At 38.4% G+C, this 25,936-nt stretch overlaps 1 protein-coding gene across 1 annotated transcript in view; it reads left to right on the plus strand.

Annotated features, from left to right (window-relative positions):
• Window positions 1–25,936, plus strand: part of LOC127984360 (mRNA-capping enzyme) — a 106,434-nt gene that overhangs the window by 59,943 nt on the left and 20,555 nt on the right. The window lies entirely within an intron of this gene.

A 25,936-nucleotide genomic window follows, 5' to 3' on the forward strand; every position in this document is an offset into this window, starting at 1 on the left:
TTGGCTTCCATTATGAGCGTGCATACCGCGCACCTACATAGGAAATAACGAAAATGAGCGTGCAAGAGACGCGATATGTGAACGGCCCCTTAATCAATCAATGCCAAGCCATAAAAAAAAACTGAGGTAACTGAGGGCTTGCCACAGTTCTTCTGGATTGAGTGTGTTTTAGTTTGTTCTGTTTCTTCATGTAATTCCAGACAGACAGATGATGATCAGATCACATCTCTGTGTGGTGCACTGGCTGCTGTATGACACAAAATTTCACTGGATTATCACAATTAATGGCAAAAGAAATGTTTGGAAATGTAAACTGATAACTAGAGTAAAATCTATAATAAACTACTCTTTTTTGGTGGAAATACTAAGACTTTTGCACTGTGTGGATTCCAGTGATGTCAATTTTATCTTGATTTCAACATTCTTACTATGTCTAGCCACAGAGGAAGGTTTTTGTGCGCTTATTTTTCCGTGTTGTGCAGTGAGCAACATTTTTACAATCTTAAGATGTTAAAATCCACCATCTGTCCATGTGTATTATTAGAAGGTTCATTTTCAGAATAATAATTCTGTATGAGTATTGAGGAATCATGCAGCTTATTAATCTTGCAGCCTAATGCTTTCCTAAATGTGTCAATACGACTTAGTAAAGCACGATTAAATGTGTCAAGCCAGTTTACATAGAGTAAGACATCAATAGCACAAAGGCTATTTTATGCTCTACAAAAGGTTTGGTGGCAATTATACAGAGGACAGAGCCCTGCCTCTGGAAATGTTGAATGACTTTGACACCATGTTGTTGATCAGCCTTGCAGCTATATAGGATTTTTATAGAACAAGCCATTCCACCGCATCCAAATCTCTTTAGCATTTCAAAAAGATAGGCCCATTCAACCCTTTCTAAAGCCCTTGTGTGCATTCGCTGATAGCAGAGCCGTGTCAGACATCCCTCTTTGAGGCTGAACAATATCCAGTCCATCTGATCATTCGCTGTTATGTAAAGTATTCGAGCAGCGAGTCTTCTGGCCTGAATCTGTACACAGTTTTCTCTGTTCTGCAACTGGGTTGTGAGACATAATGACAATGGTAGCACCACTTTACCATTTCTACAGAGCTGTGCACATTAATGTTAATGATCTTTCGACGGTAAATCCTCTAATATTTTTGTCTAGAGCCAAACATGCTTCATTCAAGCCCTTTGCAGTCCATGCATGTTGCTTCTCTCTCTGTAAAGATTCGGTAAAGTTCTTCGAGAGCTATGGATTATGGCAATTTTTTAACCGTTATTACAGAAATAGAAACACGGTGAGTTTCAAAATAGATTGATACTGTACTTTCAGAAAATAAGGATGCAAATGAGAATTCTAGCAAAAACAATGATTTCTGTCTCATACATAGAGTATGACTTTGTTAAAATAACTCATTTTCGCTTACATTTAGAATTATTAATAAGAATTTTAAAAGCAATTTATAATAATATTGTAATCAGGAAAATGATTTGTAGATGCAAGTAAAGACAGCTAGAGGCCCCAATATACTTCAAGCAAAATTGAAGAACGAACTGATGTGGTTTCATGTTAAACAAAATCTGGCCAAAACAAAGTTTGTTTTGTGTTTGTTTTGGGAGTTCGGAATGGCTTCCCAAAGCGTACTTTCTGGAAGAGTTTGTCCCGGCTGTTTTCTGTGGTCTTGTTCCGGTTGCGATCTACGAGACAAAGCCTTGACTGGGGATCTGTATCTGGGACTCTAGTTGTCCTGGTCTCCGCTGTCTTTCAGGGATGTAGGGGTCCTTTCTAGGTGCTGATCCACCATCTGGTCTGGATACGTACTGGATCCGGGTGACTGCAGTAACCCTCTGATCTGGATACAGACTGGATCTGGTGGCTACGATGACCTCGGAATAAGAGAGAAACAGACTAATATTAGCGTAGATGCCATTCTTCTAATGATGTAGCAAGTACATCGGGTGTTATGGGAAGTGTTTCCGGTTCCTGTTTACCTAATTAATGCAGCCTAAAAATCCTTTAACACATTTACATATAAAAAATGTGTTAGTATGTTATGTGTAAGCCAGGTTAAAGAGATGGGTCTTTAATCTAAATGTCAAGCAGGAAAAAATATGAACGCAGTGGAGAGCCGCTTTATAGTAGCAAATTAGGTTGTGCTTTTGATTAAATGAGATGCTGACATTATTTTTTTATGTTTAATTCTGTTTTTAAGCAATATATTTGAATAAAGTGCCATGTAAACACATTTGACATGACTTCACGGGACTACTAATTTGCTGAACTCATGCAAGCATACCCATGTTGCTATGAACCAATGCTTTTTTTAAGAAAAGAAAATAATTTTTTCAAAATTTTTGTTGTTTTTATTTTGTTACTGAGAGGAAAGTGCGCAGCACATATTTATATATTCATTTAAACGTCACTTTCATCATAATGGTTGATGTCAGGATGTTCAATAACAGTAAACCACTTTTCACTTATTTCAAACTTCGTTTTACCCCTAAACAAAAAAACAAAAAAGAGTATACGGGAGCCTTAAAACTTTAAATTTAGTTGACTTTGTGCATTACCTCGAGGAAGCCGACCATGTTATGATGGAGCTGCTGAAGGACCTCCTTTTGTTTTTTATTGTTTTGTTTTTTTTTTTTGGGTGGGGGGGTGCGGGGAAGGGGTATTTACTCTATTTGAGCAGTTATACATTAGTACATTGGTATTGGATGCTGTCAGGATGAAGATGTTGCATAAAAGCTGCATTAGCTGACATAATGATGGCACAAATGGCTATTTCCATACATCACCAGCCTCCATTTACCTGGGTGTGCAGCTGTGGCAGATTGTGAGGACACACTTTAATGGCGAGCTGTGGGTGAAGTGTGATGATATGTTTCTGTCTAACTAGCACAATATTTATGTTTAAGCCTTTCATTGATCCAGTCACATCAAGCTTTCACACATAAATTGACTGATGAGCATATTGGCAGCCAAATGGTAAAAACGCGTCATTGTGAGTGTGAATACAATTTAAAGCAGCATAATTTTAATGCACATTTCAACTAATGGAAACTCTACATTACCTACCTCTGTCAAGTGCAGTTGATTCCCATTTCAGGCTTTTCCATTCAAGATTTCTTGCACACTTTCAAAATGTGCATCAAACTAGTTGGACGGAAACATTAAAAAAGGCCATCAGAGAGAATAGTCTAGAGTGAATAATTGTTGACACTTTATGGTTTTGGCAATATTAGGGCTTCTCAAAGAGGTAGGAGGAACACTTTTTTTCTTGCAGTTCTCAGAAAGGCGGCAGTTTAATTTGCCAGGTGCAAACAATCCTTCTGCTTTATCCCCTTGGTCGTAAAAACTTTATTTTAGCTTCTGTAACTTTCATCAGCTGTATTTGCCAACAACTTGTTATATTGTTTTATAAAAAGTTTCTTATGGGCTTCTGCTGCAAAGCCATTTATTTTGTAAGGAATGTAATTTGTCAGGAGCGCTTGTAAACCTCGACTGTTGTGTTAATCTTAATGTCTTTGTGACTGGTACAGTTTTACACAAGGAAAACAGCTTATCTCATTGTAGATATGGCAAATAACATAATTGCCTGCACTCTTCATGTGAATATAAATGAAAAAAAGAAGCCAAATAATTCCATTGTCAGTGCTAAAAATGTATTTTTTTCTTCTAAAAATAATGGGAAAAAAATTTGGACCTTGCAAAGTGGAATGTTTATAATGTGTCAAAACTAAATTGCTCCCATTATAATGAATGAAACTGTCTACTCTAAAACACACACAGAGAAACAATAGAGAAGTGACAGAGTTTATAATAACCCTTTTACACACCAATCCATAACACATCTCTTTTAGCTGTTAATGACATTTTCAGGAAAAGGTCAAGGAGTCATATTAAGGTTGTAGAAATGCACTGATGCACACACACATTCTCTCTCTCTCTCTCTCTCTCTCTCTCCACCCCCTGATAATCAAGCTAAACGAAGTCGTATTTGATCCTTCTATCTTTGATGTGTAGCAGGTTACTTTAGCACCTGAGCTGTTCTTACACTCATATGCTTATGTGCCTGCTCATCCGGCAGCCATCAGGCGGTACAGTATCTGAAACACACATGTACAGACTAATAGAGTGCAGTTCACATCAGACATTTATTCAGTGAGGTTTGAATTCTTTCATTACTGTAACAAACCTGGTTTTTAGTCTTCTGTTCGATCGCTACAGAAATTTGCCTGTGGTTTACATTGACTCTTGCAACACACAGGCTGTCACAGATCACCCTGGACTGCACTTCCCACAATGCATCTCACTGATTACATGTCATCTGAGGTCAATTCACACGCTCTACAAAAGGCTTACTCTCTTACTCATCTTGGTTGAGTGTTATTAGCGCTTGAGAGCATAAGCTACTTCGCAGAGCAGTTTCCCTGTCTGAGTTTCATTCCGTGCCTTAGTTCTTAGTTCCTAATCTTAGTTCTACTATTCTAGTTATTTGTTGTCTTAGCTTAAGTTTAATCATTCTAGTTTCATCCCGTGCCTGCCTTAGTTTTACCTCTCTAGTCTTGCCCCTGTTGGAGATTGTCTGCCCCTTGCCTGATCATCGCCTGTATACGGATGACCCCATTGGACTACCCTATTGGACATTGTTCGCAGATCGCAGATCCACGCCCGCCTATGCATCACTGTTCGTCTTGTATCCTCTGTTCCTGTTTGCCGGTGTCTGATCTTAGCCTGTCTTACCATGTGGTCTAATAAAGCTTTGCATTTGGATCCACACGTTTCCTGTCCTGTTGGCTCCGTTACAATTACCTTGTTTATTAGGAGGCTGAAGAATGGATGAAATCTGATGAAACCGATCTCCATTTCTGAATAATGTTGACTAAATGCCAAATAACAATTTAGGCATCAGTTCCACCCCAGACAAATTCAAGTCCTACCTTACACTGTTTTGTCATTAAATATGCTCTTTTTTGTCACATTATTGAAGTAACATAGTTTGCGAATAGCATCTTGTGTTGACTTCTAATCATCGAGAGAACAATGTCACAGGAAGTTTCAGTGAATCTGTGTTTTACATGGGGTCAAGGTTACACTGAGCTTATAAAATTAATGCAAAAGTACTATAAATTAGGATACATTTACAGAACGACAATGTAGTAAAAACGGAAAAGTTCACACATCGGCTATTTCAAAACAATTAGCGTTTACACATATCCACAAAAACAGCCCAAAACGCTGTAATTACATATACCAGGCCAGTAGTTGGTGCTGTCATATTGTTAGTAAACCGTACCTGTAGGGAAGTGATGATTATATGATGTATATGATGTATCTCTGCTGTTGGTTGTAATATTTGTCAAGTAAATCCACATTTTGCTGAAGAAGTGTTAGCAAACTCTTGAGCAGCAACAACAGTACCATGTACTCCACCATTGGTGTGTATCGCGCTTGTCTTTTTGCGTTTTTTTGTAAAGATCATTATGTTGTGTATTTGGTGTAATAGAATATGTTGACATGCTTAAATGTTCAAAAAAACACATAATTTTTTCAAATACTGTACATTATTGTAGGTCCTCTATGACCCGCCTCTCTTAAACGTGTCGCTTTCTACTAAGTCCCTCCCCTCCGACAAGCACAGTCTGCTCTGATTGGTCAGATGACCCAGTGCATTGTGAATGGCTGAACACCACAAGCACCTATTGTAATGTAACGCCCCTTTCCATAATCGCAAGCTTCATCTTTCAAAATAAATGTAACAGTTTATAATGTCCCTAGTTTTACCATCAGTTCAAGCCCGAAAGAGGAACAGTTGCGTGACAGACACAGTGATGAAGCTCGTATGTGTTTGCAGTACACAAGACATGACGGTTAAGACAGCTGACTCCACTGTGATGTGACCCTCTCTCTCTCTCTCTCTCTCTCGCATCTCCCTGACATGACTTCTTCAACACTAACTGCGGTTACTGAAACCACGCCTTCTTTCTTTGCGTCAACATTTGGGCGGCATTGCACTAATATTTCCACATAGTGACATAGATGTGGGGGTGTGTTTGAATAAGCCGTTTTTAGGGGGCGTAGCTTAACTTTGATAAAGAATATCTCTTTGGATTTAAGGCTTTAGTCTTTGCAACTTTACAGATCTTCTTCATGCACCAAGAGCTTGTAACACTCCAAAGAGAAAGGAAAAATTTTAATCACATAATATGACCCCTTTAAAATCGACAGGTATTGCGCATGTCTACATTCCTAACACATCGTCACTGTTTTCAAAGATTCCAGTAACACACTCTATTGAAGCCTGTATTTATAATACATTATAAGGGTATTCTTAAGGCATGATAATGAATCCATAATGCATTATAAAAACAATAATAACCATATGTTTTATAATCTCATGAATATTCATGAGAACGGTTTTAATAGATTATAATATTTGCTTTTTTGTGGTTATAGCTTAAGAGTATGATGCTTTATAAAACAGTGAACACGCTGAATCCACTTTGACAATGGTTTATATTACTCATGTATAATGTAATGTATAATATAATGTATTAGAAGTCTCATATCTTGCCATTTTTCTGATGCTACTTTACTTAAAGCAGTCAAAGACCACTTATAAGTAGTAATATTAATAATAGATCAGATATCAGATCATACAGTATGAATGTGTAATATGACATTTGCTTTGAACTATTTTTATTGTAATATCAGTTTGATTATTTTGATGGGACCCTTTAGACAGCTGTTGATAAGAAAATCTCCAACTACATATCAACTAGGTTATTAGAGTATTAGCATGTCTGCTACTGTAATATGCTAACACTTTATTTTGATGGTCACCCAACAGATAAACTGACTTAAGTGTATTTGCAAATACGTCAACTTATTCTACCATACTAGATTCAACCATTCTTGAGCATATTAATACTCCAATGAGAGTTAGTTAGCATGTAGTTGCAAAGTTGCTTACAGTCAATTAAGGAGACCATCAAAATAAAATGTAACCATATATAAAGCATTGCATTTTTTTTCAGTTGGAGTATTAATCTTACATCAATTAATTAACATTAACCCTACAGGATGTAGTAAGATACAGTCCATCATACTGTAAATAAAGTAGATTTAATAGTGTTCATTGTTTGTTATAAATAATCATACTCTTAAACTTATAACCACAAATACTTATTATATAATTATGATTATTCATGAGTTGATATAAGTTTTTTATTTTTTTATTTTTTTATAATGCATTATGCATTCATTATCATGTCTTAAGAATACAATTATAGTGTATTATAAATACAGGCTTCATAGAAAGTGTTACCAAAGTTTCCCATTTTTTGGATGAAAACGTTGTCATGTAAACAGCCCCTTAGTGTCATGATGAAAATTCATCAACATGTCCTTATCGTTTGGTTTATGAAAGCTGTATATCAGATAAATAACTTAATTACGCGACTAGACAACCAGACCAGTTCTCCAGCGTGCATAAGGAAATTGCCCATTGGTAATTGAATATCTTTGACAGAGATAGATGTACTTAATATCACCTTTTGCCTGTGGCATTTGATATCAGTCTGTATGGAGGTAAGGGCTCTGCTGGCTTTGTGCTGGCCTGTGACCTGTCATTTATTCACATGCTCTTGTTCTCCAAGTGTTTCATTAAGATCAGAAGAGTTGGTCAAGCATGTCTCTTAATCTTTATGAACCGATGTTACTCTGTTATTACGAAATAGGGATATGCAGAACTGCACAGTCAAACACCTATTAGTCAGTGGGTTGTCTGTTTGACTAATGGAGTAGTTAGTGTTAAGGAAGCCTTGCAAAATGAGGCCAGTTTAGGGCCGTGTCTGCCAGTCTTACCGAATATGGAGGCAAAGCATATCTGTTCAATAACAAAACTTATAGCAAGGTCATTGTGGTTTCTTAAATTCGGTTTTATCAAATTTGAAGCCATAAAACGGTTTAAATGGTGAAAGAGAAGTCTTAATTTTAATTTCAAGAGATCTTAAATTTGTCAATGAAAAAAGGTTAGACCTATGATTTAATTAAATATGAGTGCTGAATGTATCTCTGAAGGGAACAGATTTTTTTTTTTTTTCATTTTATCTTACCTCTGAATAACGCCTAATAAGGTCCTGATAAGGTAGTCTTTATAAGCACAGTGCAGTTTGGATAAAGCATTACTAGGGTAATATCCCTGCCATTCCATAAACCACCTGTCTGCTGTATTATTTATTTTTTTCAAGACCAATTGTTAATTTAAAATGTTAATATTATTTAATGGACATTAGCTAAAATGAACAATTGTATTTATATTGACTAATGTTAACAAAGGTGAATAAATACTGTAACGTATACATTTATTTCATGCATTTTTCATGCATTTATTTAGATCTCAAGTGTTAGTCATCACAGATGAACAACAGGTAATTCATTACAAAGGAAACATTGATGATTTTAATTCAACAGTAACTGTAAGATTTGTACAGGTGATGAATTTGTTGCTTTGCTGGCTTTAGTGCAGTGTTAATTTTGGCAGGCATTTTTGATTTAGTCTTAGTTTTGAGACAAAAATGATTAATAGATTTAAGTCACATTTTAGTCATTCGAGTCTTTCATAGTTTTTGTCTAGTTTTAGTCTACGAAAAGTCATTCCATTTTTGTCAACTTTTAGTCAGTAGTTTTAGCCAAACTGTTTTAAATTTAGTTTTCAAATTTAAATAATCATTCATTTGTCTCTCTTTAAACCAAAACAATTAAGCTTATGAGAAATTCGAATCAAGGACTGAATTAGGAACATTTTTGGGTGAACTATCCCTTTAACAGAAGTGAAAAAGGAGCACCTTATAAAATATATATATATATGTGTGTGTGTGTGTGTGTGTGTGTGTGTGTACAGTCGTGGCCAAAAGTTTTGAGAATTACATAAATATTGGAAACTGGAAAAGTTGCTATTATAAAAGTTTTTATAATAGCAATTTGCATATACTCCAGAATGTAATGAAGAGTGATCAGATGAATTGCATAGTCCTTCTTTGCCATGAAAATTAACTTAATCCCAAAAAAACCTTTCCACTGCATTTCATTGCTGTCATTAAAGGACCTGCCGAGATCATTTCAGTAATCGTCTTGTTAACTCAGGTGAGAATGTTGACGAGCACAAGGCTGGAGATCATTATGTCAGGTTGATTGGGTTAGAATGGCAGACTTGACATGTTAAAAGGAGGGTGATGCTTGAAATCATTGTTCTTCCATTGTTAACCATGGTGACCTGCAAAGAAACGCGTGCAGCCATCATTGCGTTGCATAAAAATGGCTTCACAGGCAAGGATATTGTGGCTACTAAGATTGCACCTAAATCAACAATTTATAGGTTAATCAAGAACTTCAAGGAAAGAGGTTCAATTCTTGTAAAGAAAGCTTCAGGACGTCCAAGAAAGTCCAGCAAGCGCCAGGATCGTCTCCTAAAGAGGATTCAGCTGCGGGATCGGAGTGCCACCAGTGCAGAGCTTGCTCAGGAATGGCAGCAGGCAGGTGTGAGCGCATCTGCACGCACAGTGAAGCCAAGACTTTTGGAAGATGGCCTGGTGTCAAGAAGGGCAGCAAAGAAGCCTCTTCTATCCAAAAAAAAAAACATCAGGGACAGATTGATCTTCTGCAGAAAGTATAGTGAATGAACTGCTGAGGACTGGGGTAAAGTCATATTCTCCGATGAAGCCCCTTTCCGATTGTTTGGGGCATCTGGAAAAAGGCTTGTCCGGAGAAGAAAAGGTGATCGCTACCATCAGTCCTGTGTCATGCCAACAGTAAAGCATCCTGACACCATTCATGTGTGGGGTTGCTTCTCACCCAGGGGAGTGGGTTCCCTCACAATTATGCCCAAAAACACAGCCATGAATAAAGAATGGTACCAAAACACCCTCCAACAGCAACTTCTTCCAACAATCAAACAACAGTTTGGTGAAGAACAATGCATTTTCCAGCATGGAGGAGCACCGTGCCATAAGGAAAAAGTGATAACTAAGTGGCTCGGGTACCAGAATGTTGAAATTTTGGGTCCATGGCCTGGAAACTCCCCGAATCTTAATCCCATTGAGAATTTATGGTCAATCCTCAAGAGGCGGGTGGACAAACAAAAACCCACTAATTCTGACAAACTCCAAGAAGTGATTATGAAAGAATGGGATGCTATCAGTCAGGATTTGGCCCAGAAGTTGATTCAGAGCATGCCCAGTCGAATTGCAAAGGTCCTGAAAAAGAAGGGCCAACACTGCAAATACTGACTCTTTGCATAAATGTCATGTAATTGTCCATAAAAGCCTTTGAAGTGCTTGTAATTATATTTCAGTACATCACAGAAACAACTGAAACAAAGATCTAAAAGCAGTTTAGCCACAAACCTTTTGAAAACTAATAATTATGTTATTCTCAAAACTTTTGGTCACGACTGTATATATGTATGTATATATATTCCTATTTAAATCAGAATCAGAATCAGAATCAGAATGAGCTTTATTGCCAGGTATGTTTACACATACGAGGAATTTGTTTTCGTGACAGAAGCTCCGCAGTACAACAGAATGACAGCGACAGAACATAAAACACATAATAAAAGAATAAAAAATACAAATAAGTAGAGAGTGAATAACAATATACAAATGACAATTGTAGGCAAGTATATTACAAAATGAAGTTATGTATGTACATATATATTGTGTGCAAAATTTAAGTGTATACTAAGTATGTGTGTTAGATAAATAAAGTGTGTGTGTATATAAATATAAAGTGTAGTGTGTCCCACAGTTATTATCAGCTGTTCATAAGATGGATTGCCTGAGGGAAGAAACTGGTCCTGTGTCTGGTCGTTCTAGTGCTCAGTGCTCTGTAGCGTCGACCAGATGGCAACAGTTCAAAGAGGGAGTGTGCTGGATGTGAGGGGTCCAGAGTGATTTTGACAGCCCTTTTTCTCACTCTGGATAAGTACAGTTCTTGAATAGATGGGAGGGTTGAACCGATGATTCGCTCAGCAGTCCGGACTACCCTCTGTAGTCTTCTGAGGTCAGATTTAGAAGCTGAGCTGAACCAGACAGTTACTGAAGTGCAGAGGATGGATTCAATGATGGTGGAGTAGAACTGTTTCAGCAGCTCCTGTGGCAGGTTAAACTTCCTCAGCTGGCGGAGAAAGTACAACCTCTGCTGGGCCTTTTTCACAATGGAGTCAATGTGAATGTCCCACTTCAGGTCCTGAGAGATAGAGGTGCCCAGGAACCTGAATGACTCCACTGCAGTCACAGTGCTGTTCATGATGGTGAGTGGGGGGAGTGCAGGGGGGTCTCTCCTGAAGTCCACGATCATCTCCACTGTTTTGAGGGTGTTAAGCTCCAGGTTGTTGAGACTGCACCAGACAGCCAGCTCTTTTACCTCCTGTCTGTAAGCAGACTCGTCACCGTCCTGAATGAGGCCGATGAGTGTGGTGTCATCTGCAAACTTCAGGAGCTTGACAGAGGGGTCCTTAGACGTGCAATCATTAGTGTACAGGGAGAAGAGCAGTGGGGAGAGAACACAGCCCTGGGGAGCTCCGGTGCTGATTGTACGGGTGCTGGATGTGTATTTTCCCAGCCTCACTAGCTGCTGCCTGTATGTCAGGAAGCTGTTGATCCACTGACAGACGGAGGTGGGCACGGAGAGCTGATTTAGTTTGGGCAGGAGGAGGTTTGGGATGATCGTGTTGAAGGCCGAGCTGAAGTCCACAAACAGGATCCTCACATAAGTCCCCGGTCTGTCTAGGTGTTGCAGAACATAATGCAGTCCAATGTTTACTGCATCGTCCACAGACCTGTTTGCTCTGTAGGTAAACTGAAGAGGATCCAGCAAGGGCCCAGTGATGTCCTTCAGGTGGGCCAGCACCAGTTTTTCAAATGACTTCATGACTACAGATGTTAGAGCCACAGGCCTGTAGTCATTTAGTCCTGTAATTTTGGGTTTCTTAGGGATGGGGATGATGGTGGAACGTTTGAGGCATGAAGGGACTTCGCACAGCTCCAGCGATCTGTTGAAGATCTGTGTGAAGATGGGGGCCAGCTGGTCAGCACAGGATTTCAGACAGGCTGGTGTAACACAATCTGGGCCTGGTGCTTTTTTCCTTTTCTGCTTCCGGAAGACCTGGCGCACCGCATCCTCGCTGATCTGAATTGCAGGTGTGGGGGAGAGGGGGGATGCAGGAGGTGTGAATGGTGAGAGTGCTTGTTTGGAGAGGTGTTCAGGATGGGTTGCAGGAGCTGTTAATGGTGTGAACGGTAGTTTGGAGAGGCATTCAGGGCTGGTTGCAGGAGTTGTGAAGGGTGTGAATGGTTGTTGGGGGAGGCGTTCAGGGCAGGTGATGGGTGTTCTTTCAAACCTGCAGTAAAACTCGTTCAGATCGTCTGCCAGTCGTTGATTCTCTACGGTGCTGGGGGGTGGTGTCTTGTAATTGGTGATCTTCTTTAGACTTTTCCACACTGATGCGGAGTCGTTGGAAGTGAACTGAGTCCTTATTTTTTCAGAATAATTCCTCTTTGCCACTTTGATCTCCTTTTCCAATGTGTATTTAGCCTGTTTATACAAGACATTGTCCCCCTTCACGTAAGCATCTTCTTTGGCCTGACGGAGCTTTTAAAGAAGCACAATTAGACAAATACAATAGAGATACAAATTAAACTTTTTTTTCAAATACTGTAGGTTTTACTTAACATGTATACGTTTATTTACATCTTTTTTTTGGTTAACATTAATGACAGGTAGGTATTTAATTAGGAATGTTGGCCCTTTAAGACGGAAGCCATGCATGAAATACTGACACACGTTCAATTTTCACCCACCTGTTCACATTCACTTAACGATAAACTTTTGGACTGTTGTGTGTGTATTTGAGCGCTGAGAACTGATCGCACGCTGTAGATGAGAACTGAGGAAGTGGAGCGTGCGGCCGAGAAAGAGAGAGAGCACTTCTATCCCGCCTTCTCTAACTTTAAGTTAATCGACAACTAATTGTGACTCCCGGGAAAAATGGGACATCTGGTTACCTTACCCCTACCACTTTGGGTGCTGAGGCCATTGTATCAGATCGCTAGTTCGTGTTTTATTCGTCTATCCATCCACTGCGGCTACTATACTGAGAATAGACATGCGAACGGCCCTTATCCAATCGCAATCCAATGACAGGGACACATATTTTGAAAGACATTCGCCTATAGGATGCTTTCTGAAAGTCCGGTAGTCCTCAAATAACATTATAGTCCAGTCTCTTCTAGTCAACGAAAACATGGCATAAATTTAGTCATAATTTCGCCATCAGATATTATTTTTAGCTCATCAACGTCTCGTCTTAGTCACATAAAAAAATGTGCGTTAACAAATATTTTTCGTCGTCGTCTTCGTTAACGAAATGAACACTGCTGTAGTGGCAGTACTTTAGAAGGGATGAATGTAGGGTCTTTGTAATCTTTGTAATCTAAATGTTGCATTATACAAGGCCCTTTGCGGAAGTTCTCCCACGCAGTGCTTGTTTTCTTCTGAGTCTGCAACAGCCAGCCAGCTTAGAGCATTGTCACTGTGCTTTCAAAACATGTTTACCGTAAATTATGGGCTATTCTGTTATTCTATTATTATGATAACAACTAAAACTACATTGTTAGCTTTGTCTTAAATACATCATATTATGTGGAACACAATTTTCTTGATCTTTGGAAACGAGAGTTCATTGTTATATGCAAAACATAGAGCTTCCTCACCAGTTAAAAAAATAATAATTTATTGAAATGAAACTTGTGAAAATGACTTCTCCTGAGCTTTGATGTCAGAAACATCAGAATACATCAACACAATACCGTCCACATTTCCATAAATAAACTTGCCAGATGTAATATAGAAGTGAAGTAGGTGCTATTATTCCTAAACATCAGAAGAACTCCGTTAAATGTCGTAAAGCTTGTTTAGTTTACTACTTTATTACTCCCACAAGGAACAATTACAGCTTGTAAATTTTCTTCAGCTCCTTCCGAAGATTACCAGTGTTAAAAATGTGGGGCATCATACTGTTTGTATCATACTTATTGTATTTTTGAACAAGAATCCTGGTTATTTTACTCACATCTTAATAGCTGAAGGGTCACATTTCACTGCTAATTGTTTTGTCACTGTGTGATATATGACCCCTGTCAGTCTCTAGACCGTAGGTGCCCATACCTTTTAACAAAAAGGGCAAATAACAAACCTACACAGTAAACTGTCCTGGGCTGTGCTTTTTGAAAGTAAACCATAGAAAACACTGACACCAAAACTTTTGAGAGAAACTCCCCTCAGTTCTGTTCCCTAATCATATGTCTGAATTTCTTCATGACGGCGATCAGTTGTTGTGTTTTGAGAGGATCGTTCTGTCATGTCTGCTTGCACCTGTCTCTGTGGTGAATGCCATGGCTTTGTGCTTTTAAGACCAGGAGGAGACACCATCAGACCATGTCCTAACCAGGTGCAATGCAATAATGCACCGAGTGATAAAAGGCCTTTCATGTTAAGTCAGAGTTTCTGTCCTAACCAGCTGTGATGAGCAACAGGACATCTTTTGGAGGCACTTGGCTTGTAGTACTGTGGCCTGCCAGGAAGTCTCATTCATCCAAAATCTGACTCTGCATATCTGTAATTTACACATCAGCTGTGCTGTTATTAGTTGCGGTCGTGTCGTGTCATGCCGAGTTTCCGTTTTCATAAATACAAGCAAATTACTTGATGCTGAAAACGAAGAAAGGGAAAGATTTTAGAAACGTTCATCTCCGAGACAGATGGTGGCATTATTCTAGACAGTCTCCCACACTCCTTCACATTTCTCCATGTCCATCTTCTAATTATCAAATGCAAATGAAGCAGAAGAGCTTTTGGGTCAAGTCAAGTCACCTTTATTTATATAGTGCTTTAAACAAAATACATTGCGTCAAAGCAACTGAACAACATTCATTTGGAAAACAGTGTGTTAATAATGCAAAATGACAGTTAAAGGCAGTTCATCATTGAATTCAGTGATGTCATCTCTCTTCAGTTTAAATAGTGTCTGTGCATTTATTTTCAATCAAGTCAACGATATCACTGTAGATGAAGTGACCCCAACTAAGCAAGTCAGAGTTGACAGCGGCAAGGATCCGAAACTCCATCGGTGACAGAATGGAGAAAAAAACCTTGGGAGAAACCAGGCTCAGTTGGGGGGGCCAGTTCTCCTCTGACCAGACGAAACCAGTAGTTCAATTCCAGGCTGCAGCAAGTCAGATTGTGCAGAAGAATCATCTGTTTCTTGTGGTCTTGTCCTGGTGGTCCTCTGAGACAAGGTCTTTACAGGGGATCTGTATCTGGGCTCTAGTTGTCCTGGTCTCCGCTGTCTTTCAGGACAGTAGAGGTCCTTTCTTGGTGCTGATCCACCATCTGGTCTGGATATGTACTGGATCCGGGTGACTGCAGTGACCCTCTGATCTGGATACAGACTGGATCTGGTGGCTACGGTGACCTCAGAATAAGAGAGAAACAGACTAATATTAGCGTAGATGCCATTCTTCTAATGATGTAACAAGCACATCGGGTGTTATGGGAAGTGTTTCCGGTTCCTGTTTACCTAATTAATGCAGCCTAAAAATCCTTTAACAGATTTGGATATTAAAAGCGTATTAGTATGTTATGTGTAAGCCAGGTTAAAGAGATGGGTCTTTAATCTAGATTTAAACTGCAAGAGTGTGTCTGCCTCCCGAACAATGTTAGGTAGGTTATTCCACAGTTTAGGCGCCAAATAGGAAAAGGATCTGCCGCCCGCAGTTGATTTTGATATTCTAGGTATTATCAAATTTTTGAGAACGTAGTGGACGTAGAGGAGTATAATGTAAAAGGAGCTCATTCAAATACTGAGGTGCTAAACCATTCAGGGCTTTAAAAGTAATGAGCAAGATATTAAAATCTATACAATGTTTGATAGGGAGCCAGTGCAGTGTTGACAGGACCGGGCTAATATGGTCATACTTCCTGGTTCTAGTAAGAACTTTCTGCTGCATTTTGGACTAGCTGTAGTTTGTTTACTAAGCGTGCAGAACAACCACCCAATAAAGCATGACAATAATCTAACCTTGAGGTCATAAATGCATGGATTAACATTTCTGCATTTGACATTGAGAGCATAGGCCGTAATTTAGACATATTTTTGAGATGGAAAAATGCAGTTTTACAAATGCTAGAAACGTGGCTTTCTAAGGAAAGATTGCGATCAAGTAGCACACCTAGGTTCCTAACTGATGACGAAGAATTTACAGAGCAGCCATCAAGTCTTAGACAGTGTTCTAGGTTATTACAAGCAGAGTTTTTAGGTCCTATAATTAACACCTCTGTTTTTTCAGAATTTAGCAGTAAGAAATTACTCATCATCCAGTTTTTTATATCGACAGTGCATTCCATTAGTTTTTCAAATTGGTGTGTTTCACCGGGCCACGAAGAAATATAGAGCTGAGTATCATCAGCATAACAGTGAAAGCTAACACCATGTTTCCTGATTATATCTCCCAAGGGTAACATGTAAAGCGTGACGAGTAGCAGCCATAGCACTGAGCCTTGAGGTACTCCATTACTGCACTTGTGATCGATATGATACATCTTCATTCACTGCTACGAACTGATGGCGGTCATATAAGTACGATTTAAACCATGCAAATGCACTTCCACTGATGCCAACAAAGTGTTCAAGTCTATGTAAAAGAATGTTGTTGTCAATTGTGTCAAACGCAGCACTAAGATCCAATAAAACTAATAGTGAGATACAACCACGTTCAGATGATAAGAGCAGGTCATTTGTAACTCTAAGGAGAGCAGTCTTAGTACTATGATACGGTCTTAATCCTGACTGGAAATCCTCACATATACCATCTAAGAAGGAATATAATTGTGAGGATACCACCTTTTCTAGTATCTTGGACAGAAAAGGGAGATTCGAGATTGGTCTATAATTAACAAGTTCTTTGGGGTCAAGTTGTGGTTTTTTGATGAGAGGCTTAATAACAGCCAGTTTGAAGGTTTTGGGGACATATCCTAATGACAATGAGGAATTAATAGTCAGAAGAGGATATATGACTTCTGGAAGCACCTCTTTTAGGAGCTTTGATGGTATAGGGTCTAACATACATGTTATTGGTTTAGATGATTTAACAAGTTTATACAATTCTTCCTCTCCTATAGTAGAGAATGAGTGGAACTGTTCCTCAGGGGGTCTATAGTGCACTGTCTGATGCGATACTGTAGCTGACTGCTGAATGGTTGCAATTTTATCTCTAATAGTACTGATTTTAGAAGTAAAGTAGTTCATAAAGTCATTACTGCTGTGATGTTGGGAAAAGTCAACACTTGTTGAGGCTTTATTTTTCATTAATTTACCCACTGTATTGAATAAGTACCTGGGGTTTTGTTTGTTTTCTTCGAAAACAAAAAAAGAGAAGAAAAGTAATCGGAGCTAGCAGTTTTTAATGCTTTTCTGTAGGATAGGTTACTTTCCCGCCAAGCAATACGAAATACCTCTAGTTTTGTTTTCCTCCAGCTGCGCTCCATTTTTTTGGGCTGCTCTCTTTAGGGTGTGAGTATGCTCATTATACCATAGTGTCAAACTGTTTTCCTTAACCTTCCTTAAGCGTAAAGGAGCAACTTTATTTAAAATGCTAGACAACAGAGTCCATAGTTTCGGTTACATCATCAAGTTGTTCTGAGGTTTTGGATATGCTAAGGAATTTGGATACATCAGGAAGATAACTTAAAAAGCAGTCTTTTGTGGTAGAAGTGAAGGTTCTTCCATACTTGTAACAAGAAGTTGAATTTACAATTTTGGCTATATGAAGTTGGGACAAAACTAAATAATGATCTGAGACATCATCACTTGGCTGAATAATGTCAACACCATCAACATCAATTCCATGTGACAGTATTAAATCTAGAGTATGATTTCGACAATGAGTAGGTCCTGAAACATGTTGTCTAACCCCAATAGAGTTCAGAATGTCTATAAATGCTGATCCCAATGTATCTTTTTCATTATCAACATGGATATTAAAATCACAACTATTAAAACTTTATCTGCAGCCAGCACTAACTCGGATGTAAAATCACCAAACTCTTTAATAAAGTCTGTATGGTGCCCTGGTGGCCTGCATACAGTAGCCAGTACAAACTTAACAGGGGATTTATCATTAACATTTGTTTCTCTAGATAATGTTATATGAAGCACCATTACTTCAAACGAGTTATACTTGAAGCCTGCCCTCTGAGAAATCCTGAAAACGTTGTTATAAATTGAAGCAACACCTCCCCCTTTGCCTTTTAGACGCAGCTCATGTTTATAACAGTAATCTTGGGGGGACTCATTTAAAATAATGTAATCAGGTTTTAGCCAGGTTTCTGTCAAACAGAGCACATCTATATTATGATCTGTTATCATATTATTTACAAAAAGTGTTTTCGTAGAAAGGAATCTGATATTCAATAAGCCAAGCTTTATCATTTGTTTATCCATAATTCATCTGTTTTTTATTTGTTGAACCTCAATTAAATTGTTAATCTTAACTTGGTTTGGATGTTTTTTGTATTTTCTAGTTCGGGGAACAGACACAGTCTCTATAGTGTGATATCTAGGTGAAAGAGTCTCTATGTGCTGAGAATTAGCTGACCTCTGTGACGAGGTAAATGAGAAGTATGTTTAACAGTGGTTGAAAGCACGCTAACAGACAAAGCATACAGCAAAATCATGCATTAGGAGCGAAGTGAAAAGAAACAGGTAAACAGGTTAGTCTGGCATGAAGGAACATTAACAGGGTCGCACTTGTTTCCATGGTGATGCTTTGGTTTTGTGTTTTGCTCTCTTGATTGATTTTCACCCCTGCATTCATTGTGTACGACTTCATCAAGGACTAACGATGCTTTGCTTTTGAGACCGCATGAGTGAATAACTGTGCGACTCAATGACTTGATGACTTGATTAGGGAACACAATCTAACTGACTTTCATAATGTTTTGACAACCCAAGAGATCTCAGCTGCGACAGGCTGACCTTGGTCTGCCGTGCTTTAATACAATATGGTGTTCAAATGCTAAACCTTCGGGCATTTGAGCTGCAGCAGCAACTCAATCCCCATAAAAGCATTATTGTTCCAGACACCTTTCACTTTCAGAAAATATGAGTTACATTTTCAAGGCTGACAATCTTCTGCATAACTCAAGTGCTTTCAAAATAGTGCTTTTGATTTACCTTCCACTGAGTGTGTCTTCATCCTTGACTGTTTGTACTGTGAAAGATGTTGAAACTTTTAGAGGATAACCTCAGTTTGACCCTTCACTGAGCTCCTCCTTTATTCACCAATCTCACCAATCACATACCATTGCCAACTGCCCGTATAGTCAGACAAGCTTTCGCTCCGTCCAAAGCCATGTCTGTTTATCTTATATATTTGATTAGTGTTAAATGGAATTGCGCAAAATTCCATCAGTGTTCCTTAGAGGTCTTTTCCTGATCCCTTTCCCCTCTCTTCTGTCCCATCGCTTCTTGTTCACCTCCTTGTCAAAGTAAAAGCAAAAAAGGCTAAAAACATAACTTCGCTAAAATAACTAAAAATCGCACTTAATAAATACACAGTGTACACATAAAGTGATTTTTCCCCTCAGATTTTTAGAAGCGCATGCTGTGTATTATACCAGCCCTTATTCCCAGATGATGTTTAACATCAGTAAGGACGTAACATTTGCAAATCATTGTTAATAACTGTCATAATATGTATTTAATAACTGTAAATAATTGATAATAGCAGTAGTCTGCAACAGAAATGACTTCGTGCTCTTCTTGCCGAGAACCTAATATCAAAGTTGCCACCTTTGGCATGTTGATGATGTGGCTCGCATATAGACTCTGAGAGCACGTCATCACTTCCTCTTTCATCTTCTCCCTCATGCTGAGTATCTGCAGTAGGGTGAGTGCAGCTATTAGGATTTTTATTTCTGACAGCATTTCTGTATTCCTGCAACTTGTTAGATAGTGACTTTACTGTCTGGTCTCTATGCTTCCAGCTATTGACAGCATTACTGTCTCTGTTCAGGGTGAGCGAGGTTGTGTTCAAAGCATCCAGTGCAGTCCTGAAAATATATGCATATAAACAACCACATTTCTGGATCCATCCCAACATGTACCTAATCAAACATACCTGATTCCAAGAGCTGAAATGGGTCTGTCGGAGAAAGACAATGTGCAAAATGTGCATTGTTGGGATGGCTCCAAGAACGTGTTTGGGAACCGCTGCATTAGAAGGTGTATTTCCAGCTGGTGAATTCCCATTTTAGACTTGTGTTAAAATACCTGCTGTTACTCATACTCTGAATGTAAATTGGGAAGTGGAACTGAAACTTGAGCTGCACGATTAATCCAAATTAAACTGGAGTTGCGTTTCCACAAAAGGTTATGATTTTTTCAAGCGCTGCTTGTCAAAAAAGCACCGTTCTATGATCAATAGTAAATTTCCATCCGAAGGCCAGAGGGTGCTCTTGTGTTAAACTTTAAATATGCAATGGAAGGTAATGCACTTTGTTCCTGGAAATCCCATATAACAGGATCTGAATAAACAGAAGCTTGAACTTCACATTCAATGTATCAAAATAACCACAGGAGCTGACATGGCATTAAACACAAAAAACAAACATTAATTAAACGACTATGGCAATTTAACTGAATCCTTCAAGCCTTTTCATGTATTTTCTTTAGAATAAAGTGCAGTTATATTTCAATGCTAATCAACTTTATCACTGTGTAGAATGCCATGAAATAATACACCGTGTTCTAAATTATTATGCAAGTGAGATATCAATAGGAATTTTGTTTGGTTTGTTTTTCACATCATTTCAGGTAACTGTATTAATCTCAGACTGGTTTGGTCAATAGTTTGCCAGGTCTTCTTAGGAAAATGGAAACCCTACTGAGAGGTTGTTCCACATTATTAAGCAAGTCGCAGTTCTCATGAAATATGGGGAGGAAGAAAGATCTTTCTGAAGATGAAAAGTATGAAATAATGCATTGTCTTATAAAAGGCATTAAAACAAACAATATTTAGCAAAAAGCAAATGAAATTATTGAACTGTCAAAAGATTTGTGAGTGATTTAGAGCACATAAGCTCTTGCTCAGATGAAGATTTAAGGAATGTTTTTGTCAAACAAATGAACTGTATTGTAATGGATAGTGTTAACCTGCATGAAAATCCTTTTATTTCCGAGAACACTTTTCATCATTTTATACCACAGCAGAAAATGGTCAGTTATGAGCTCCACATATCTTGCAGAAGTCATTTTGTCAGTCTCATTGGAATATGATGGCCATAACATCAACTATCAGAAATCCATTTATCTGGACCATCCATTGTATTAAAGCTTCCGGAAGTGAATAAAACTATTTAAAAGCAGATCTTCATGTGTTTCTACAGCCACTGCAGGTTTCTCTTTGTGAGGTTTGGTTAGCAGTGACCGAAACGCAGCTTTACACACAACTGCTAGTCTGCATGGAGAGGATCTAGAGACTCCAGTAGCTTCAAACACGTGTCTGCTGCTCAGCAGTGGGTTTTTACAGCGGCACTACAATACAGTTCATTTGTTAGACAGAAACTTTCCTTAATATATCTTCATCTGAGCAAGCTCTTATGTGCTCTAAGTCACTTACAAATCTTTTGACGGTTCAATAATCTCTATTTGCATTTAGCAAATTATTGTATGTTTTGATGCTTTTTGCAAGACATTGCATTGTTTCATACTGTTCATCTTCAGAAAGACCTTTCTTCCTCACCATATTTTGAGAACTGTTGTCACGAAGCCCATCCTTGAACTTCAGACTGTTACACGTGTTTAAGAATAAAGTTTTGCACATGGATCTCATGTCATGTCAACCCAGTTACAACTGTGACTTGTTTAATAATGTGGAACAACCTCTTTAAGTAGGGTTTCCATTTTCCTAAGAAGACCTGGCAAACTATTGACCAAACCAGTCTGAGATTGATACAGTTACCTGAAATGATGTGAAGAACAAACCAAACTAAAATCTGACTCTTTATTGTACCGAAATCCTATTGATATCTCACCTGCATAATAATTTGGCACACAGTGTATGTTACGGTCCTCATTTTGTGTAAGAAGCCGTTTCACAGAAGGATTTCATTTCAAACACTCGTTTGACATTATGAAGCGAGTTTGCAGTAAAAATATGTTATTAAATGTTGTCTTTTGGACAAGATGTTTATAAATGCTTCTCATATTTGGAAAGATGTTCAACACGTGTTGATTTGGATTAATTGCGCACCTCTAACTGAAACTCTGGTCTGCCATGGCATAATCCACAATCTCTCCGTTAAAGATCTCCCCATCCAGCTTCATTACCAGTTTCCCTGTACTCTCATTTCAAACGGTCTCCTTTTGGATTGCCTTTGGCTTCAGGGCTGTTTACAAGGTGCGTGCTGTCAGCTCTCGCTTCCCTGCAGCATCAAGGCAAATCTCATGCTTTCATTCCCAGCTGTTGACAGACATTGTGTGGCGCCTCCGTAACTCATGTCACAAAGCTGGGTTTTATGCTCAATCGTGACAAGTGCCATTCTTTTGCAGACTCTCCAATATATCTCTTTCAGTTAGACTAACAGCATGTCAGCTCCTCTCACCACTGTCACAGCACAATGTATTTGACACACAATAACTTGGCTCCTGCCAGTCAAACTTGTCCAATATATCACACTGTTAAGTCCTGGAGGCATTTTAGCCACAGCAACACCTGTGGTCAGACTGGACATGTTACATCTACACCCCTTTCAGCTCTGCCTGACTGGTGGAGGCCTGTCAATCAAGACACAAGGCCATTAGTAAGAGTGATGGGTTGGAGGTCTATGTTGATTAAACCCTATTCGCATAATGCAGCTTCACCTGGTGTTTAAGTCTTTGTTTCTCCATTTGAGCTGCCTGTGAATCATAGCTGGATAAGGCAACAAGTCATTTGCCTAGGTTTTCGGATGCAGCCATTGATTAGCTGTAATTGACAGCAATTAAACAATATCAAGGCTATAATGTAGTCAGCAGTGACCTTTGATGATTTGGAGCCAAAGAAATAGAAGTACCCTCAGGCCATTCAAGATGAATTACCATTTAATTCCATCACTTGTTCACCACTGGATGCTCTGCAGTGAATGTGTGCGGTCAGAATGAAGTCCAAACCAAAATCATTTTCACTGGAGCAAGCGTTATTATGGATTATGGACCCATATTTTAACTATAAGCGACGGTTTGAACTTTGAAGTCACTTTAGTTTATTAAAAACTTGCAACTTGATGGATTGATACATTTGTCAAAATATGTTCCAATATAAAAAAACAAGCTCATCGATGTCTGGGATGGCCTGAGGGTTAAATGTTCAAAATTTCAGGCATACCTAATAAAATACCTTCAGCAAATTTAGTACCTTCATTTTTGGGTGAACTTTTCCTTTATAATGTCTTGAATTTTGTAACAACCATTCAGCTTTCAGCATCAGTTATTCAGTTGTTTTCAGGCCATTTAGGAATGCAATATCGGCACGTTGCTGTTATGTTGTGAGAAGTTGCTGGTTCTCCTGAGATGATGCTCTCACAGTTACTAGGCTCTAGTGTCTGTATCCTCTCCTCATCATTAGTGCTGCCGCTGGTAAACAGCTTTGATTATTGCCGAAACCAATTCGGTGAAAAGTGAGAGGGCTGTTTGGATACTCTGTGCCGTAACAACTGTACTTTCATCCCCAATCTTGCACTGAGCTTTTTAAGAGGTACAACCTCCCACCATGTAACCGTCCTGCTGGCTCAAATCCTGTTTCCTGGCAACGCATCTGTTACTTTGCCTCATGTTTGGTTCCTCCAGATTTGATTCATCACATCCAGAATGTTGAGATGAATGTATAATGAATCTTCTCATAGTCACATGCCACATATTAGTGTTGTGAAGGACATTGTTCTGTTTGATCTCTTTTTACTGAACTTGTTTTCTTTTTATTTGACTTTACAGCTCTTATAATAAGCTTACTATTTCCAGATTCCAGAATGTACTGTACTCCCTAATTTTCTGAATTTTCACACCAGCCAAACTAAATTCATTTAGGTCACCTTTGTTTTTTTTGTTTTTTTATATATTCTTAGATGATGAAAAAACAACTAGATAAAAAAAAAAAGCCTCCCTCACTTGTAAGTAGCTTTGGATAGAAGCGTCTGCTATAATTGAATGACTGTAATTTAAATGTAAATGTAGTCGTTAATGCGAATGAGTGCTGGAAGCCAACACATCCTGATGACTGGAAGAGCTATTTATCTAAGTTTAGTATTAACTGTTACAAATATATTCTCAATGAGGATTAGAATTATCTAAGGAGATATTGAGTAGTTGAAGGACAGTCATTTCACAAAACAGCTTGTAGAGTAAGACAATGAAATATATAGTGCTTTAAATCCATAGTATGTAGCTAATAACTGGACAGAATTCAGTTTTTGTTGCAGAGCTCTGCCTAACAGTCAACTGCTTCAAATGTACAACTATTGAGTCATTTTGAGCAGTTTGGATCAGGTTAAGTTTTTCAGTTTTTTTCGCATTCTGTAGCAAGCATTTTGAGAGGTGTTTTGACAGTTCAGAGCCACCGTACAAGTGAACGCCAAAATCCAGGTTGCCGAATGTCAAGTTCACCCACTTCATCTATAAATCCTTCCACACGGAGTTCACAGAAATTGGTGGTATATTTAATAAGTGGCTCTAGTATCGCTAGCGAAAGCATCAAACTGAGCCACTGACACTGAATCGCCCGTGATGATCTCTCTTCTAACTCACTCTCCTAACTCTCTACATCTCAGGATTGGAAGGACCCAAGATTTCCTTAATTTTATTTAATTTTTTTTAAGAAACAAGAGAAAAACAAATCTTCACTGCTTGAAAACTCCATTTAGTTCTGTTTTGCTACTCTTTTTGCAGCATATTAATTAATACGCATCAGACTCCGTGTGCAAGGTTTCTGTGCATGACGAATTTTTAGGATTTAGAATATGAAAATGTTGTACTCTGTGTACAGAGACCTTGTTAATTTGTTGAGTACAGCAAGCAATGATGACACAATATAAATTAGTTTGTCTAATTACTATTTGATCCCTTTCTTAAAAGACAAGCACAATTAATTTCTAAATAGATTGATTATAAAATTATTTATAATCAATATATTTTACATTTTGAGCCAGTTATATGTATTATGTTTACATTTGCCTTACTATAGCCATTTTACACTGAAAGACCAACTGGTGCTTTTCTGTGATCAGAGCTCCATAAGTTAACTGCTGTACATCTCATTTACATCACAGACAAACGTTTGCTGATTGGTCTAGATGTGCTAAAACGCAGTACACTCATGTAGCTCACTAGGTTTTCACCAAATAGAAAGATGAACAGAAAATATTGTAGTGGAACAGTGAAAATGGACTACATTGCTCACCATAACATAACTATTTCCATCAGCAATTCAATTAAATGGCTCTGTTCCAAAACCTAGAGAGCTGCCTACATAGACTGCATCTTAAAGAGATAGCTCAGCCAAAAAAGTCAGTTCTGTCATCAGTTTCAAATGGACTCGAGGAGTAGAGGGACAGAAATCTCTCAGGTTTCTATAAAATATCTTAATTTTACCACTTCCTACAGTAGAATTGTGCTTTTAGACCCTTCGTGAAATGAAACGCACTGCAAGGTGGTTAAGCCTTTGAACACTCCTCTGATGCCTTACACCTTTAAAGCCTGTCATAGTTTTTATTTTTTTGTTAAGTATCACATTTGATTCATCAGGCTTTCATGGCTCATATATTGAGAATAT

This window comes from Carassius gibelio, chromosome B20, assembly GCF_023724105.1.
Source record: "Carassius gibelio isolate Cgi1373 ecotype wild population from Czech Republic chromosome B20, carGib1.2-hapl.c, whole genome shotgun sequence".
Lineage (NCBI taxonomy): Eukaryota > Metazoa > Chordata > Actinopteri > Cypriniformes > Cyprinidae > Carassius > Carassius gibelio.